Here is a 15,390-nt window from a genome sequence, read left to right as displayed (position 1 = left end):
GTACTAATTTTATTAAGATCCTTAAATGATTAACAGTTATAGAGAGGTTTTAATTGCTCTAGAAGGGTTTAAACGTCACAACACGCTGCAGCAGATCCCCGATACTGTACAGCAGCCAAAAAGATCACCTTTTATGCCTTTTCCAGCCACCATCCTCAATAACAGTGGATAAAAGTCAGCATTGATAACAAAATGACAGAGACAGAGAGGTGTTCACTGTCTATCTGTTCATCTGTCTCTCCTTTGTGTGCTTGTATCGCTTGCTGTTTTTTTTTTCTTTTAGATAAAAGAAGTAAAAACATTGAGGGTTTTCGCTTTTCCACACTTGGTTAACAGAGTCTGTTGCTGACACTGCGCTTCATAACCGCGATGACTGAAGCAGCCTGGTTTACGCACGTCAGTCCGCTTATCAGATTATTTTGGGACTACATACGTGACATAACGTCTGACTCAAACGTCGTATTAGAGTCTTAAGTCACTATAGCATTAGCATTATCTGCTCTAATGTGGGAGCAAACGGACCCACAACACAGGTCATTGCTTCAGCAGTCCTTCATTTGAATTCCGTTTTTTTCCTTTTCCATTAATTTGGATCAACAGGTAAACATGAGGCCATGATAGCATCTAGCGTGTTTTCTCATCGGGTAACTGTCAGTAAATCATATAGCATGATGCTGTTTAACAGATTATTTGGGTGTGTTGACTGGATTGTTAGAGTCACAGTTATGCTAATGCGGGGAGGAGGGTACTTTGACAAAAACAGCCCGAAATCATTCTGAGAATGCGACGACTGTCAATATTACCAGACAAAAAGTAGAAAAAGACAATGAGTGCCACATCAGAGCGTCTTCAAACTCACGTCGTGTGTCACTCTATTGCGCCGCCTCGAGTGAGACGATTGCAGCCTGGACCAAAAAAAAGCGGCGTCTCCGCCTGCTCGTCATGGTGACAGACTCGTTGCCTTCAATCACACCCCCACCACCACCACTGTTGACGTCGGCGACAGTTTGAACCGTCAAGGCTGACACAGACGTCCTCGTCTTGTAAAAATAGCAGGTGTGAACTTAAAAAGACTCCTTTCCCAGGAAGCCCTGCACTTGGGGTTCTGGGATGGTGGTGATTGGGGAGGGAGGGGGGTACACCCAGCTGACACACATCTGTCAGGTGTCACATGGATGTCTGGCATCACTCTCCGCTCATACTCAAAGGAATTATTTGCTTGCCGTTACTGTACACCCCCACCCCACCTTTCTGCCTCCCCTCTGGCATCTCCAGCTCAGAGTCTATGTGTTGCGGATTAGCACTGGATGAGCAGTCGTACTATGAGAAGTCTAATCCGTCATTAGGAGACAGAGGAGTTACAGGATTTAAAAAGACACCGAGCGACCTGATTCCTACATTCCTGGGCTCACAAACAGCGTGTTGGGAGTGTTGAAACGGCGCTGACACATCACACGCCTGGAGACAATTAAGAAGCTCCAGTCAAACTAATGTGTCTGTTTTTAGACGGGAAAAAAGGAGGAGGAAAGCAAATTACCAGGAGGAAAAAAGACAGGCGGAAGAAAAAGTAGTTCCTGTCCCCGTGAATACAGCTTGTTTTTCTTCACTGCTTCCACTGTTTATAATTCATTACATGTAAATTAGGATGCTTCCTTACTGGAATTCTATAGTAGGAAGTAAATGGATCTGAAATATTGATACTTCCTGATCGATCCGCACATTAAGCCTTGGACATTTGCAGCTATGAGGATGCAGACCACAAGATGTACACATACGCAACAGTTTCTTAACACACACCATCTCAACAATGGAGCCAAAATCCCGTGTGACCAGAAATATGGGAGATTTATTGGGACTCCGAGCTTATCTGGTTCGCAGTACCGTTTCTCGTGTTATCTCCGTCCCCGTTATTGCAGAATAGAACAATCCCAGCACTTTGTATTGCCGCCCCGTCTCGCCCCTGCCTTCTCCGTTTCCAAGGACGCGGTCCAACTTGTCGGTCCTGCTGGGCAGCTGATTGGCTGGCAGCTGCCCTTCATGAAGGGTGAGTAAAATGGCAGACAGGACCACACGACCCCGCACAGCCAGACAGCCGCCTGTTCCAAGAACTGTGTTTTTTTGAAAGACTGCAGCCATCTTTTAAGTCCTGGACCACCTACCACACCATCTTCACACCAGCTGTCAGAAAACAGAGACATTAAACAGCCCTTGCAAAGCTTTTCAGTAGTCAGTGCAGCTTTATTTCTACCACTGCAAGTTCCTTTATTCCTGCCCTCCTGAATTTGAATTAAACGTGAAAAAAACAGGACTTTTAAACATTTAAACACCTTATCCTTTCAGTGACCTTGTGCTAAAATTTGCTGAACCTTTCTTCCCCCATGGATGCAGCTCCTGGGGCATTATCATTTTTTCTTTTATTTCATGTTTGTTTCCACCTGTGAATAAATCACTGGTGTTTTTCTGCGTAGGTGTTTTCATCTTGGGTTTAGCGCAGCAATTTTATCACTCAAAGTGCAGTGATGCATTTAGTAGCTCGCTGCACTGTGGTAAACATTTGAGGTGCTTGAAATCTTTCAACCTCCTACTGAATTTATTGAATATTAACAGTGATTTATAAGTAACAGGACATTTTAACTAAATGTAGGTTTATTAGCAGCATTAGAAAAACAAGATTATATACAACATCAAAACAGGCCTCATATGTCACTTGCTCATTTATGCCCCTAGTGGTCGGCGACTCAATTACAGAACAAATGGTGTAAAGATAATTTTTGACCAGAGATGTTGTCATGACTACAGTGTTGCAACTGATATTTATGCATGTGAATAAGAGAGATTCTATCACCCAGGGTGTCACTGCATGCCCAACCCCTTAAGTCCGCTCGTAGCTTTCATAGCTGCATTTCTGGATAAAATGGATTATTAACAAAGTTAAATATTGTATGTGGTTTATAAGCCTGCAGGATAAATCTAATTCAATATCTGATCCAGCTCCTTTTCTAAAGCCCTCTTGGATAAGTATTCAGGAATGAATGGTCTTACTGGGGCCAGACAACAGACGCTCGTGTGCATGTGTGGTCCACCCAGGTGAGGACACCTGTAGAAGTGAATTGAACGTCCCTGCTCGAAAAGGCCAACGCACTTTGAATGCAGCATGAAACAACAGCCCCGAGCCTGCAGCGGTGTTTGAGTGCGTCTCCTAGCCTTCATTAGAGTATTGTGCATGTGAGCGGTGTCACGGCCTGACCTTTAGAGAAAGGTCAGTCCGACTGGAGGAAGACCAGAGCGTGCGCAGACACGCATGGACTGGTGACATAGGTAGGACCACTATAAATAATAAAACCAGACTTTGCTGACCTTTATCTATCTATCTATACAAGTAACGAGTTATCTGTGGAGTGATATGTTTCACCACAATCGTGAAGCCCGTCTTACTCCACTCTTGTGGGGAATTACTGAGTGGCCAGTAAGCTCTGAAAGGGGACATGCTTGACATGTAATGATGAGCTGCACGTCAACGAAGCTGTCTGAAGGGATGCTGTTTAAGCTGACGGCTCCTCGGTGCGCTCCCTGTCCACCTTCAACACACCTAATCTGGGACAAAACCGACCCGATTCCAGGCAGGTGGTTCGCAAACCAATCAAAATGCCCGATTCCACGGATCTGAATTTGGCTGGAATGCGGGGAGTTGGGGTGCAGAAAATTGCCTGTAACTCTGCGTGCTTTTCCTGTAATGTGCTGCACACTCCCACGCAGCCCTCTGTGTGCTACCTTGGATACGCAGCTGTAAAACAGAGCCGAACACTCCCGAGTGCGTCTGTATCACACCCAGAAGATTATTGTTGTTTACTCTCTTCATCTTGTGGATGCTGGGGATCCATTCTGCAGGTTTTAAATAGACACATAGACATTAAGGAAGAAAAACCAAATAAAAAGCAGTCATTTCTCATGGGAATGCCGAGAAAGTCTTGCTTGTTATGATGATGATGATGATGATGACACGATCCTTGTGATCATATGCCCCATGTGACACTTGACTGATTCTCATTAGCGAGGAGCCAAACCCTTAATTACTGTTATTGTCTTCTTGTGTGTGCGCTTGAGTAACTTATGGGGCTGCGTTACATGACAATGATGGATTTGTCATTTGTTCCTCGCATTAATGCGACGTTTGAACTACGAACGTTTTACCTCGGCTCGTGTTTTCCGAACACATGGCGGCAAAGAAAAGCGAGCCTGACAGAGAAATAAAGAGATGGGGCGCCAATTACATGACTAAATTGGCTAATTAGCCAATGATTAAGTGTTATGATGCCCGTGGGAGACACACACGCGTGCGCGCACACGTCCCACATGCAGCTGTTGAGGCTCCCCTGTGTAATCTGACCAGGGCTCACGCACAGAGAGAGACACAAAATGGAACAAAGAATCGACCATCTTGGCTGAACTCCCGCTAAAGTCAGACCGACTGTGTGGTTTTTGTTGATAAGCTGCTCCAGCGGGACCATGTGGACCTTGTGCCCTATCCAGACCCCTTGTTGAAGTAGGACCCCCGTCCACGTTGCAGGGGATGGAAATCTTCCTGGTGGTGTTAGTAGTGCTTCGATAAAGCAAATATTACAATGAGCAGACCAGACCCAGCTTTTCTCATCTCCATCGTTGGGGAGGCTTTAACACTTCCAGGGGAGCTCTTTCCTTTTTTTTTTTTATTATTAGTTCTTATCAACAATTTAGCCTTATCATGATCCACAGGATGCTGTTTCTCTGGCCTCACCTGGACTTTGTCAATGTCCCAAAAGGGGCTCCGGCGCCCCCTTTGACCTTGGTTAGGTAAAAGCAAGCTAAACAGTAAGAGAATCAATACCTGCTTGGTGATTAATGTCCGTCCGATGCTCCGTCCCTGCTGTTGTGCTTCCTCTCGGGGATTAGGCGCACCGGAGACAACAGCTAGGCCTGGTCTCACTATAGCTCAGCAGGCTTTGCCATGTAGCTTTTCAAATCTGCATGCTTCCATTTCCTATACTTCAGGATTAGCCCATTCAGCTATACAGCTACGGCCACTAGAAAAAGGCAGCAACAAGATTATTCTTCATCCGGCGCTTCCTCTGTGACGAGTCGAACAGCAGGGTGACTTGTTAGACAGCTCTGCACGGAGTCTGATAGTTTCACCCCCACCCGCCACGACACTGACTTAACAGCACATAACTTTAAGCCGTGTAGCACGTCAGCCTGCAGAAAGCTGCTTTCTCACCTGCCAGGAAGACGGTCCGTGTAATGATTACATGGCCCAAACTGGGGCTTAAATGAGGAGAATTGGATATCGCGGGAGCCGCTAGCGGAGAGAAAAATGTGTGTTTGTGGATTGTCGTTTTAGCGGGAGGCTTTGCGGGGCTTTCGCAGTTTGTCTGCTTTATCTCGCCCTCTTCCTGTCGGAGTTTTTGGCCTGATAAGCACCATTACTCTGTTTGCTGGTGGCGGCGGCTTCATCATCATAAACGCTCACACACTGAGAGCGGTCCGCTCCATTTAACTCCGCGTACTGTCTGACAGCTTCCAGTCAGACAACACTTAAGGGGCCAGCAGAGTGAAACACACTTATAATAATAACAATAATAATAATTGGTATTATTATTCTCCTCTCTTACAGTGGAGAAACAATGAAGATAATTAGTCACATTGATCCCCATTCCAAAATATGCATTTAACATGTCCAGAGATCAGAGTGTCCCGTCTTGGGTCAATTTGACTGAGCTTGTTCTGGTTCTGGATCCAGTGGGATTGTGGAGGCACCGTGCGCACGCCAAGTGATTCGTGCACCTTTAATAATCTGGATTAACACATCGACTACCCCCACCCTATCCAAACTCGTGCATATTTTTGAACACCAAAGTCAAATGTAACTAGTTCTATTGTCCCACTGAGGGTGGACTCATTGAGACGACATCAGACCGACTGATATGTTCTGGTCCTCAGACGCCTCGATGGCTCCTGATTCTGGTTGGAAGGAAGCCTGGAAGGAATGTCAGTGCCCAGGAGCACAAGTCTCCAGGCTAAATTGGTGCTGTTGGGTTTTTGTTTTTTTAATCTGGACTGCCATCAGTTTTTTGTGGCCAAACAGCCGTCGAGCTGGGGCGCCATAACTGTCAGTGGCCCCCACCCAAGAACAATCAGTGCCCGCAGCCAGGGGGAGGAGGAACTGCCGGCTTGTCCCTGACTGAGCACTGAGGGAGGATACAGGGCAAAAGACCCTTACAGCAATAGGTCCAAGGTGAGGGCGGCCCACCTTGGGAAAATAACCTGATGATCCCGCGCTGCTGTCAATCAGCATTATTGGAAGAGTAACGAGGAGGCGCTAATCCACCGTTAGGACTGTCGCGCTATGTCAGCTCACCTTTTCCTTCCCCCGGCCGTTAGACCAAGGTAAAATCTTTAATAAATGGATTTAATGTCGTGGAGGAAGCAAAGCGAGCATCGTTTATGTAAATCCGCCTCATTATCACGTCCAGTGGGGCGTTATTCTTGCCGGAACCGTCAGGTTAAATTAAACGGTGCTGAAAAAAAGCGTTGGTAAAGAGGCTTCCAGCATGGAAGTGGCCTGTTGGTGTAAAGGCAGGTTCCTTCCAGTTTAGGCTCCCTGATTCATCATCAACATCACGTGTGGCTTAGCGTGTGCGCCCCAACCGTCCCCCATCAGTCTGTCCATCCTCCCTTTAAGAAAGTGGGGCGCTATCATTGGAACAACTGTCAACCGAACAGCTGAGGCCAAACCCCGCCCATCCCGCTCTGAGGCGCCCGCCCCCTTTATACCTCTCCTCTCTCATTAGTAGTCTCCTCTCTCCTCCCCCTCATCACTCCATCCCTCCTCATTTCTTAGTCAGATGGGACTTTCCGAGGCAGAAGGTCACAGAAATGTCTCGCACGCACACACACACACAGCCCCTCTCTCCGGTCCGCTCCCTCCTTATTTTTCTTCGCACCCATTCACACGCTTTCATGCCCTCGCTCACATGACAATGCATACATTATTAAAGCCCTCTTCCTCTTTGTCCCTCCTCTCCCTCATCCCGCAGTACTCCCACATCCTCGCCTTTCTATGAATACGGCACATGTATTATTCTTTTTGGTCAGAGTTGCTGAGTTGATGTGATACAAGGGGGGACAGATATTTGGGCTGTGACCTGAAACCGTAGCGAGGAGACGTAGCAAGGTGCTTTTTAGCTGCTGTGGGGTTATTGGACAGTAGGTTCCACTTTATTCCATCGTGCTTTTAACATTCAATATCTTTTGTTATCACTTCATGAATTTTAAAAAACTGGCAACAGGTATACCAGCCCATTGTCACCATGTATTTTTCTGTCCTCACAAAAAATAAATCTAAATAAAACTGTGAAGGACATACGATAAATGTCCAGAATATAAACGTTATAAAATAAGAAGTTTGGTGCTTGCTCGTTTTGCTATTTTTCTCACAGAATCTGAGAAAAGCTTCATTCTGAGACTTTTGATTTAATTTTCCCATCAACCCCTTTACCAACAGCAACTCATGTAATATGGATTTGGAATGCATGAGGTGGCCTTTACTGGCTGTTTCCTGAAGGAAACCAGGAAGCGTTGAAGCGAGCCCCATGATACACCGGGACGAATCGCGTCCTTGGAACCTGACGCCCTCCGATGACTGTTCGTATCCAGTGTGAACTCCTCACTTACTTCCACGTTTGTGACCACGTTATGGAGGAGAAACTTTACAACAACGTACAGCACGACACAAGGCGGATGCTAGAATGGTTATCTTTTAGAAGGACCACCTGCATATAGTGCAAATGTTTCCAAATACGTCCACCTAAACGCGTCTTTTCTTCTCAACAGGCAGGTATGAAAGAAGCCCATGTGTAGGATTAAGTTGCTACACATAAACTCCACCAGCAAGGGGAGTTCCTGGCGCTACATTATCGGAGCACCATTATCTGAAGCTGCAGCCATCACTTTAAATAACAAACTTTCCTCATTTCCCCCTGAGTGCCTGATCATTAAACCACTCTCTGGGGTTCTTCATAAAAATGAGCCCTTAAGATGTCACTGGAGGATGTTGTTGCAAGTCAACAACCGTCTCAGAACTTCTCCTGCACCACCACCAGTACGGCCGTGCGCATCACAGAGTCGGCGTTGTGAGGAACGTCAACGGGAGAGCATCGTCGGAGTCAACAAGGCAGGTCGGTCCACATTTAATGGCTGATTTTAAACCCAGCGATAGCGGTTCTTATCATCGGCATGCCGGCGATTACGCTGCGGCGGGCCAATTGTACCCAAGGGAGGAAGCGGCAGCCTGGTATAAAAAGCCTTTGATACCAACTGGACAAAAATGTTTCCATTTCAGCGTTTCAATGCCCATTTTGTGGTTTCTCTCTGACTGCTCATTAAAGCAGAAGAAGTGGGGAAAATAAACTGTGTAAAAACTACAAAAAAAACCCCAAGTAAGCAGCTAAATCTGGTATTTAAACAAAACTTTCACTGACAATTTTTTTTACAACAAAAAGCATCAATTTGGGTCCTGCGAGCCAGTCGGGAACACTCAGGTGTTTGACGGCGGCTAACTTCTGGCTTTAACAAGTGGCATCACAGCTGTCTGGGAGGCCCAGATGGGGGTAATTCCACTGCTGGCACAAACACATTTAGAGTGAGCGACAGAAGCAAGAGTCGGGCAATAAGTGGAAAACTGGGCTGCACCTGAAGAAAAAAGAGCAATGGTGCAGCAAAAATCAATAACCCAAACCTGAGTTTGCACTCACTGAGTCAACAAAGATGCGGCCCCTCCATAACCACAGAGACCAGCCGTCACGCCCTGTCACTTGTGTGCACCTCCTGTAAGATGATGACCGTGATTTTGCCTTTTGGCCGTTCCGTACCTTTCTGGAATAGATCGAGACATGAACATTGGTGGTTCACTCACTGTACCTGAAATGACTCCTGGGCTCATCTTTCCGGGGCGGGGACATGAGAGATGTGCTAATTGTTAGCATATGCGCTGTATGATGATGCCTGGAATAGTACGAGGATGATTAAGGCAACGCTTTGGAGGCTGTTCCCGATATACCAATAACGTTGTTTATTCAGGCTCTTTGTTATGCTGATAACGTCGTGCTCATTAGCAAAGCTGCTCTTCGTGAAAGGACTCAGGCAACGATGGCACTGCTGAAGTTTTTATTCTGTTTCTTCTGGCTGATGCAGGAATGTGTTTAAATGTGCGGCGCAGAGTTGACAACTGATAAATCAGAGACCCATGCTGTTGTGTGTTTTGTTTTGCCACTGTTCTTTTTCTGTTTTATGAAATTGACCTTTGACTTTGAAGCTGTCTCTGGATGCTCCTGGCTGTTTTGGTAAGGGTAGAAAAGTTTGTAGCTCATCATAAAAAACTTCTAGTTCAGAATCTTTTGGAAAAACACAAATTCTACATTTGTAAGCTAAGTAGCCTTGTCTGATTCGTCTCTGCTTCACTCATAAATTGAATTTCAGAAGACATTAAGCTACTAGCTAATAAATAGCTAATTACCAACAGAAGCAACATAGTTTTCATTATTTTCCCAAAGCATTTGCACCTCGTCGGATTGTTGTCTCCCAAAGCTGATTTTGGAATTTAAAAATGAATAAAGATTTAATTGCTTCATTATTATTTGCCTCAACCATTTGAAATTACCTTCAACCTAAAATTTATTTTGAATTGATGGACAAATATTCTCATCTTTTTCTTTTAGCAGCCATTTTTTTCCATCAATGAGATTGATAAAGGAAACCTTGTGTTTTTAGTGTTTGCTGTGAGATACTGAATTGAGTATCTTCTGTCGTGCAAACACAGAAAATAAAAAATCAGCCGCATATAATTAGCTGGTCGTAAACAATATTAACAATATTTACTCACTCGGTGTCAGAGATATTCAGGCTGGTGAGACATAATTTCCCCGCTGCTCTTCTCTGTTGACAAATGCATTATTTTATGTGTTCGGCACAGTTTCCTATTTGAACTTTATGTGAGGAACGCTGTTTGTTCTGGCTCCACATGTCCAGCAAATCAAAAAGTGCATTCATTTCAAAAGTTTATTGTACTAAAGAAAAGAAAACTGCAGTGCAACACAGACTCTGTGTGTGTGTGTGTGGTGTGTGTGTGTGTTGTGTGTGTTGTGTTTAAAACCATTGTCTTTCTGCTCCTCTCAACTGAAGCCAATTAACTTCACTGCACTCCCAGTGATAACACTGACATGCTCATGTTCTTACACACACACACACACACACACAGACACGCACACACACACACTCCCTCTCTCTCCTCAGTCCGGGCAGTGAAGCACAGTGTAGTCTTTATCCAGACATATGGCTTACATGGGCCACAACACCTGATAAGACTGTCTGTGCTTGAGCAGTGTGCAAGTGTCACAGGATAACAGGGGCCATGAAAGTAAGGAAAATCCCTCCCAATGTTATTTTTTAGCTGTCAATCAGAACAGTCCTGTGCTCAAACACACACTTGCACCTACAAACCTGGGGTCCGAGCCTTTTAGAGGACTTGGGAAAAAAAACAAAACTGATGGACGTGCACTTTATTTGATCACATTTGATTCTTAATCCCCATCTTCTCCACTCAGGCCTGCTTCCTGTTATGAAATATTTGCATGGAAAGATTTCCTTTAATAGGAGTCTTGTGGGGCCTTCAATTGTCTTTAGACTATGCTGCCCAGCACCACCAGCTATCCCCAAGCCCAGTTCAAACGTAGGCCGCTGTGCTCGTGCACACATTGCGGGCGTGTCTGGATTATCCTACGCTTCCAAAGCAACACTTTACCAACTCCATCGCTGTGTGATGCCCATCTGAGCAGGCTTCTTTATCTGGTGAGTTTGTACTGCGAAAGCAGGCAGCCTCAATAGAGCATTGGGAGAACTGCAGTTTGAACTTCTTGTTGGCTTCATTTCGCAGCCCCTGAAGTCGCCCCCTTGATCCCTAATAAGGGACGCACGTTGAAATGATGCATCTTGTCAGTTTTACGCCTCCCTGCTGGCATGTGTGCGGCTTGAGCGGAGAGCAGAGAGGATTGGGCTCTGTAGATCCTGCGCGTGCTTAAGCACCTGTACTCAGGAGCCAATTCAGAGACACACATTATGGCACCGTAACACACACATCCATCCTAATCCAGCGTCCCAGCCTCTCAGGCACTCCACTCTGGTGAAAAGAGTAAGACGGGAAGAGTTGAAGTGTTTTGTCCAGGTTTGCTCTTGGGGGGTGCACAAATACAAATACAAATGCAACACAACCCCCCCCCCCTCCCACACACACACACACACACACACACACACACACACACACACACAGAAAGTGACATTTGGATTCATTTCTTGCAAAAGAAAACAGACTTTAACCAACAGAAACAAACCACATTTGTCATGAATGAGACAGCAGAGGTTGGGCTGGATTTGACTCGCTGTCACTATTTTCCTTCCTTTCTTTTATTTTCTGATTTGTCATGACAAATATATCTGGGAATGCACAGGGAGGGCGCTGCAGCATATCCCAGTTGCATGTGGGTGAAAGCAGGGTTTCATCCGCACCGGGGGCTTGAGCCAAGAACCCTCCGCTTCTCATCCCGGTCCCCTACAGCCTGAGCTACCAGCGCCCGGATTTATTTGTTCCCCTTTTTTACCCGGCCCCTCTCTCAGAGCAGAGCCAGGGGGGCTGGTCACGCAGGCTTATTCACAACTGGTGCTCAAATCTTTATGGCACGGTCACAAATTCCAATTCACCTATTTTCATAGGTCTCATCAGGGACAAAGGAGGACCTGAACCCTCCTCCAGCAGTGACTCACCGCCACCGCAACTTAGAATCTCCAATGTAAAGAAACCTTGAGCAGGACCAGGTTGATATGTGTGTGTGTGTGTGTGTGTGGGGGGGGGGGGGGTCCTGCTGAAAGCCAAGAGAAGAGAAGAGAATGTAGGTGTGTCTGGGAGAGTCCGAACCTTTGGTTGAGGCTCCCAGCAGCCTGTTTGCTAGCAGAACCCGCCCGGTCCGGATGGTGCCCACCTGTGCTTTAACCCGCTGGTGTAGAGGGCGATGAAGACCAGGATTAAAGAGCGTCTGGTGCGACTTCATCACCATACGGCAGGTAAAGGTGCAGCACAATGCTCTTCTGGCTCTATTCAGCTTGAAAGTAGGAACCACATTGAAGCACCTTCATCCTCCGTTGGCCCGGAACACGGCGGTCCGTCTTTCTGTCTCCAGCATCTGTCACGCGGCTGACGTTAAACGGACAGCGTCTCCTTCACCATCTTTTGTGCTGGGGGAGGAAGAATTGGCCTCTTTTGAGCTTTTCCAGACCGATCATCACTTCAGGGGTTCGTCCTCCCCATCTGCTGTCTGTGTTGGGTTCTGCTCCCGCCCCGATTGACACCGGTTATTTTGTATCCTCTGTCCTGAGTCCCACCCCATTAAAGTCTCACCTTCATCAGGACTCTTTGTCACCCCTGCAGATTGGGACTGCCCTCACAATATGGGCTTCATGTTAGATGAAAAACACATTTTTCAACAGCCAAATCAAGAAGCGATGGCGTGTAATATAACCATGAGCTGAGGGGAAGTGTTTCATCGCCGGCTTTCCAACGTCTGGCTACATTTTCTCAGCGGAACCTTTTTTATCTTTTATCTCACTTTTTCCCCCATCTGTAATTGACAGTTTCTCCAGGAGAACTAATCAGATGTGAGGAAAAGTGAATATAAATGACTCCCTTTCTTTGCTCTCTTCTCCTGATGGACTCCCCCCACCCCCACCCCCACCCCACCGCCTCTTTGCCTTGTGAATTTAACTTGATTGGGAAAAAAAAGCTAACTTTGATTTTAAACATGTAGGAAGGAAGGAGAACACGCTGAAATAACTTTGCCACAATTTCTGGCAGTAATTTCCCGGAGGCCACATTTTTCTAATTTACTAAAATGGGTGGAAAAAAATGTGGCGTGGGAACATTTTCATACGGCTCATTGACTCTTCATGGAAATGAAATCACTTCAGATATCTTTAAGACAGCATTTTCTAGTTCTTTGGAGCGTTCTGGGAAAACAACAGGACAGATAGTACTTCATGCTTCAGGTCTCTGCATCTAAACCCAGGACCTAAAATGATGTCCTTCAGCTGGGTTATTGTCCACAAACCCCAAGCAATGGCCCTCTGATCACACTTTAATATCTTTCTGCCTCCATCTGGTATTTTCACACTTTGCTTGAACCCATTCAAGTGGACCAGAGTTTGTTTGGGCAAGTGTGAAAGCTCATCTGGACTCACTTTGAAACACGGGCCTGGGTTCCCCTCCTCACTCCTCCCACCAGACGATTCTTTGATTGCACTGGGTTACTTCCTCTCTTCAGTTCACTTCCTGTCTTTGGATCACTGTAGAGTCCTTTTGCAGTCACATAGTAAGTGAACCCCACCAGGGTTCACATGCAAGACTCGTGTTTGGAGGCAGACCAGAGTTGGCTTGGCTAGTCCACCTGCCCAAACCAAGCAGACTCTGGTCCGTTTGAAGTGGACTAAACAGCTCCTGTGTGAAAGTGGTTCAACTTAACGTGTTGGTCCTGAAACCCAACAAAGAGGTTTTTGTCGGCACTCAAACTACCATTACTCACATTTCCGGTCCATTTGTGGACTGGAAATACGTGATTGTAAGGATTTCATCACAGAAACGAACAAAATTATCAAGGAGACGATGCAGAATATGACTCTCGTTATTCCAAATTGTCCCGCAGTGGAGCTGTGTATTCCCCTGAGCATCAATCCCAAGCTGCCCAGACAACTCTGCATTATTTCCAATTAGTGACGGTGTGGCGGCTCTTACTTTGTCTCTTGTCTTGTGTATTGAAGACAGTCACCAATTTGCCATTCATCACTTTATTTCTGTTACAACAGACCACGGTTACACTCCTACAACTGTGCTCGTCCAGGATTTACTAAACAAAACAAAAAGAATTATGCTCATGTCTGTTAGCCACATGCACAACCTTCACAGGAGGTTAGCTTGCAAACACACGCAGACAAAATGGGTGTAATTAATAAAACAAAGGCGGCTAAAACGAGAACGCTAATGCTGCATTGATGTGACCGGAGAAATGTGTCATTTGTTGTTTTCTGGAAGCTTGTCTTCACAATTCCAGAGTCTCCTGATCTGGTGTTCCAATGCAAAGCCTCACTGTTGCAGCATCCATATCATGGAAACAAGTGTTGCTTCGTTTATTCTTAAAATGAAGCTGTCCACATATTTATTCAGCACAACCGTTGCTGCGGCAGGTTGTTCGCTAATTGAAAGGTCAGTGGTTAAGTCCCCGGCCGCTGCTGCACTTAAACGTGTCCTTGGGCATGATGCTAAATTACTCTCAAAGAATGTTCAATTGCTCCCACTCGTTCAGTTGATGCGTGTGTGTCTGACTGGAAGATTAAAACACCCAAAAAAAGGGATGTTTCTCAGCATTTTAGCTGCCTCCTGCAGTAGAATTTGCGGATGGGATGTTGAAATGGAAGAGGTGTTGTGTAACTGTTTCCTGCGGGGATTCTAGCCTGCGCACACGGATTGTTGAGGCTGGGTGCTGTCAGACTGTTAGTTCATATGCTTGGCTAGCAGTAAAAATCCTCCGAGACCAACCGTGGCGAGTTTGATGACGGCGGAAACGTAGCCTGATTTACGGCAGCTCCGACTGGGAGGAGGAGGAGGCGCAGCAGGTACGGGAGGAGGCAGGAGGGCGTCTTCTCCACAGGCTTCGGTGGCTGGTGCTCCAGGGTCTAATTGTGGGTCTGAAACCCACTGCTTTCTGGTCTAACTGGCCTCACTGGGCCTCTAAACTGGTCTGGGCACTGCCCTCAGAGCTTTGCACATACAAGCCTCTTCGAATGTTGTTAATACCACATACATAGAAGAAGAAAAGGGTCCATTCGGTGGCTTTTAGATTGATTTTTACAGCATTTTCCCTTATTCCCTTTTACAGACTTCCCTCTGGGGCAATCGGAGACGTTCAGTTATTTATACAAGCTCTAAGAAATGAATGTTAATGTGCAAAAAAAAGTTTATTCACACCCTCAGTCTGCAAGGCTCGGCCTTTCTCTGCAGCTAAAGATTACGCGCATGTGTGTATTGAGTATAAACTAATTACTGTTACTCATTCCGAAGCTGTTCACGCCTCATTTTCAGGCCGGAATTCAATAGTCAAGTGGAAATTCTCAGTGTTACTTTCACTCTTTTGGAGAAAACTCTGAAGAGGCTTTTGTCTCATATTGCTCTCTGCTTACAGAATGATAACCACACACACACATACACACACACACGCACGCACACACACACACTAAAGTCTGGGAGAGAACAATATCGAGACT

This window comes from Takifugu flavidus, chromosome 21, assembly GCF_003711565.1.
Source record: "Takifugu flavidus isolate HTHZ2018 chromosome 21, ASM371156v2, whole genome shotgun sequence".
Classification (NCBI taxonomy): Eukaryota; Metazoa; Chordata; class Actinopteri; order Tetraodontiformes; family Tetraodontidae; genus Takifugu; species Takifugu flavidus.
The sequence above is the reverse complement of the archived record's forward strand: the minus strand, read 5'-3'. Positions refer to the sequence as shown.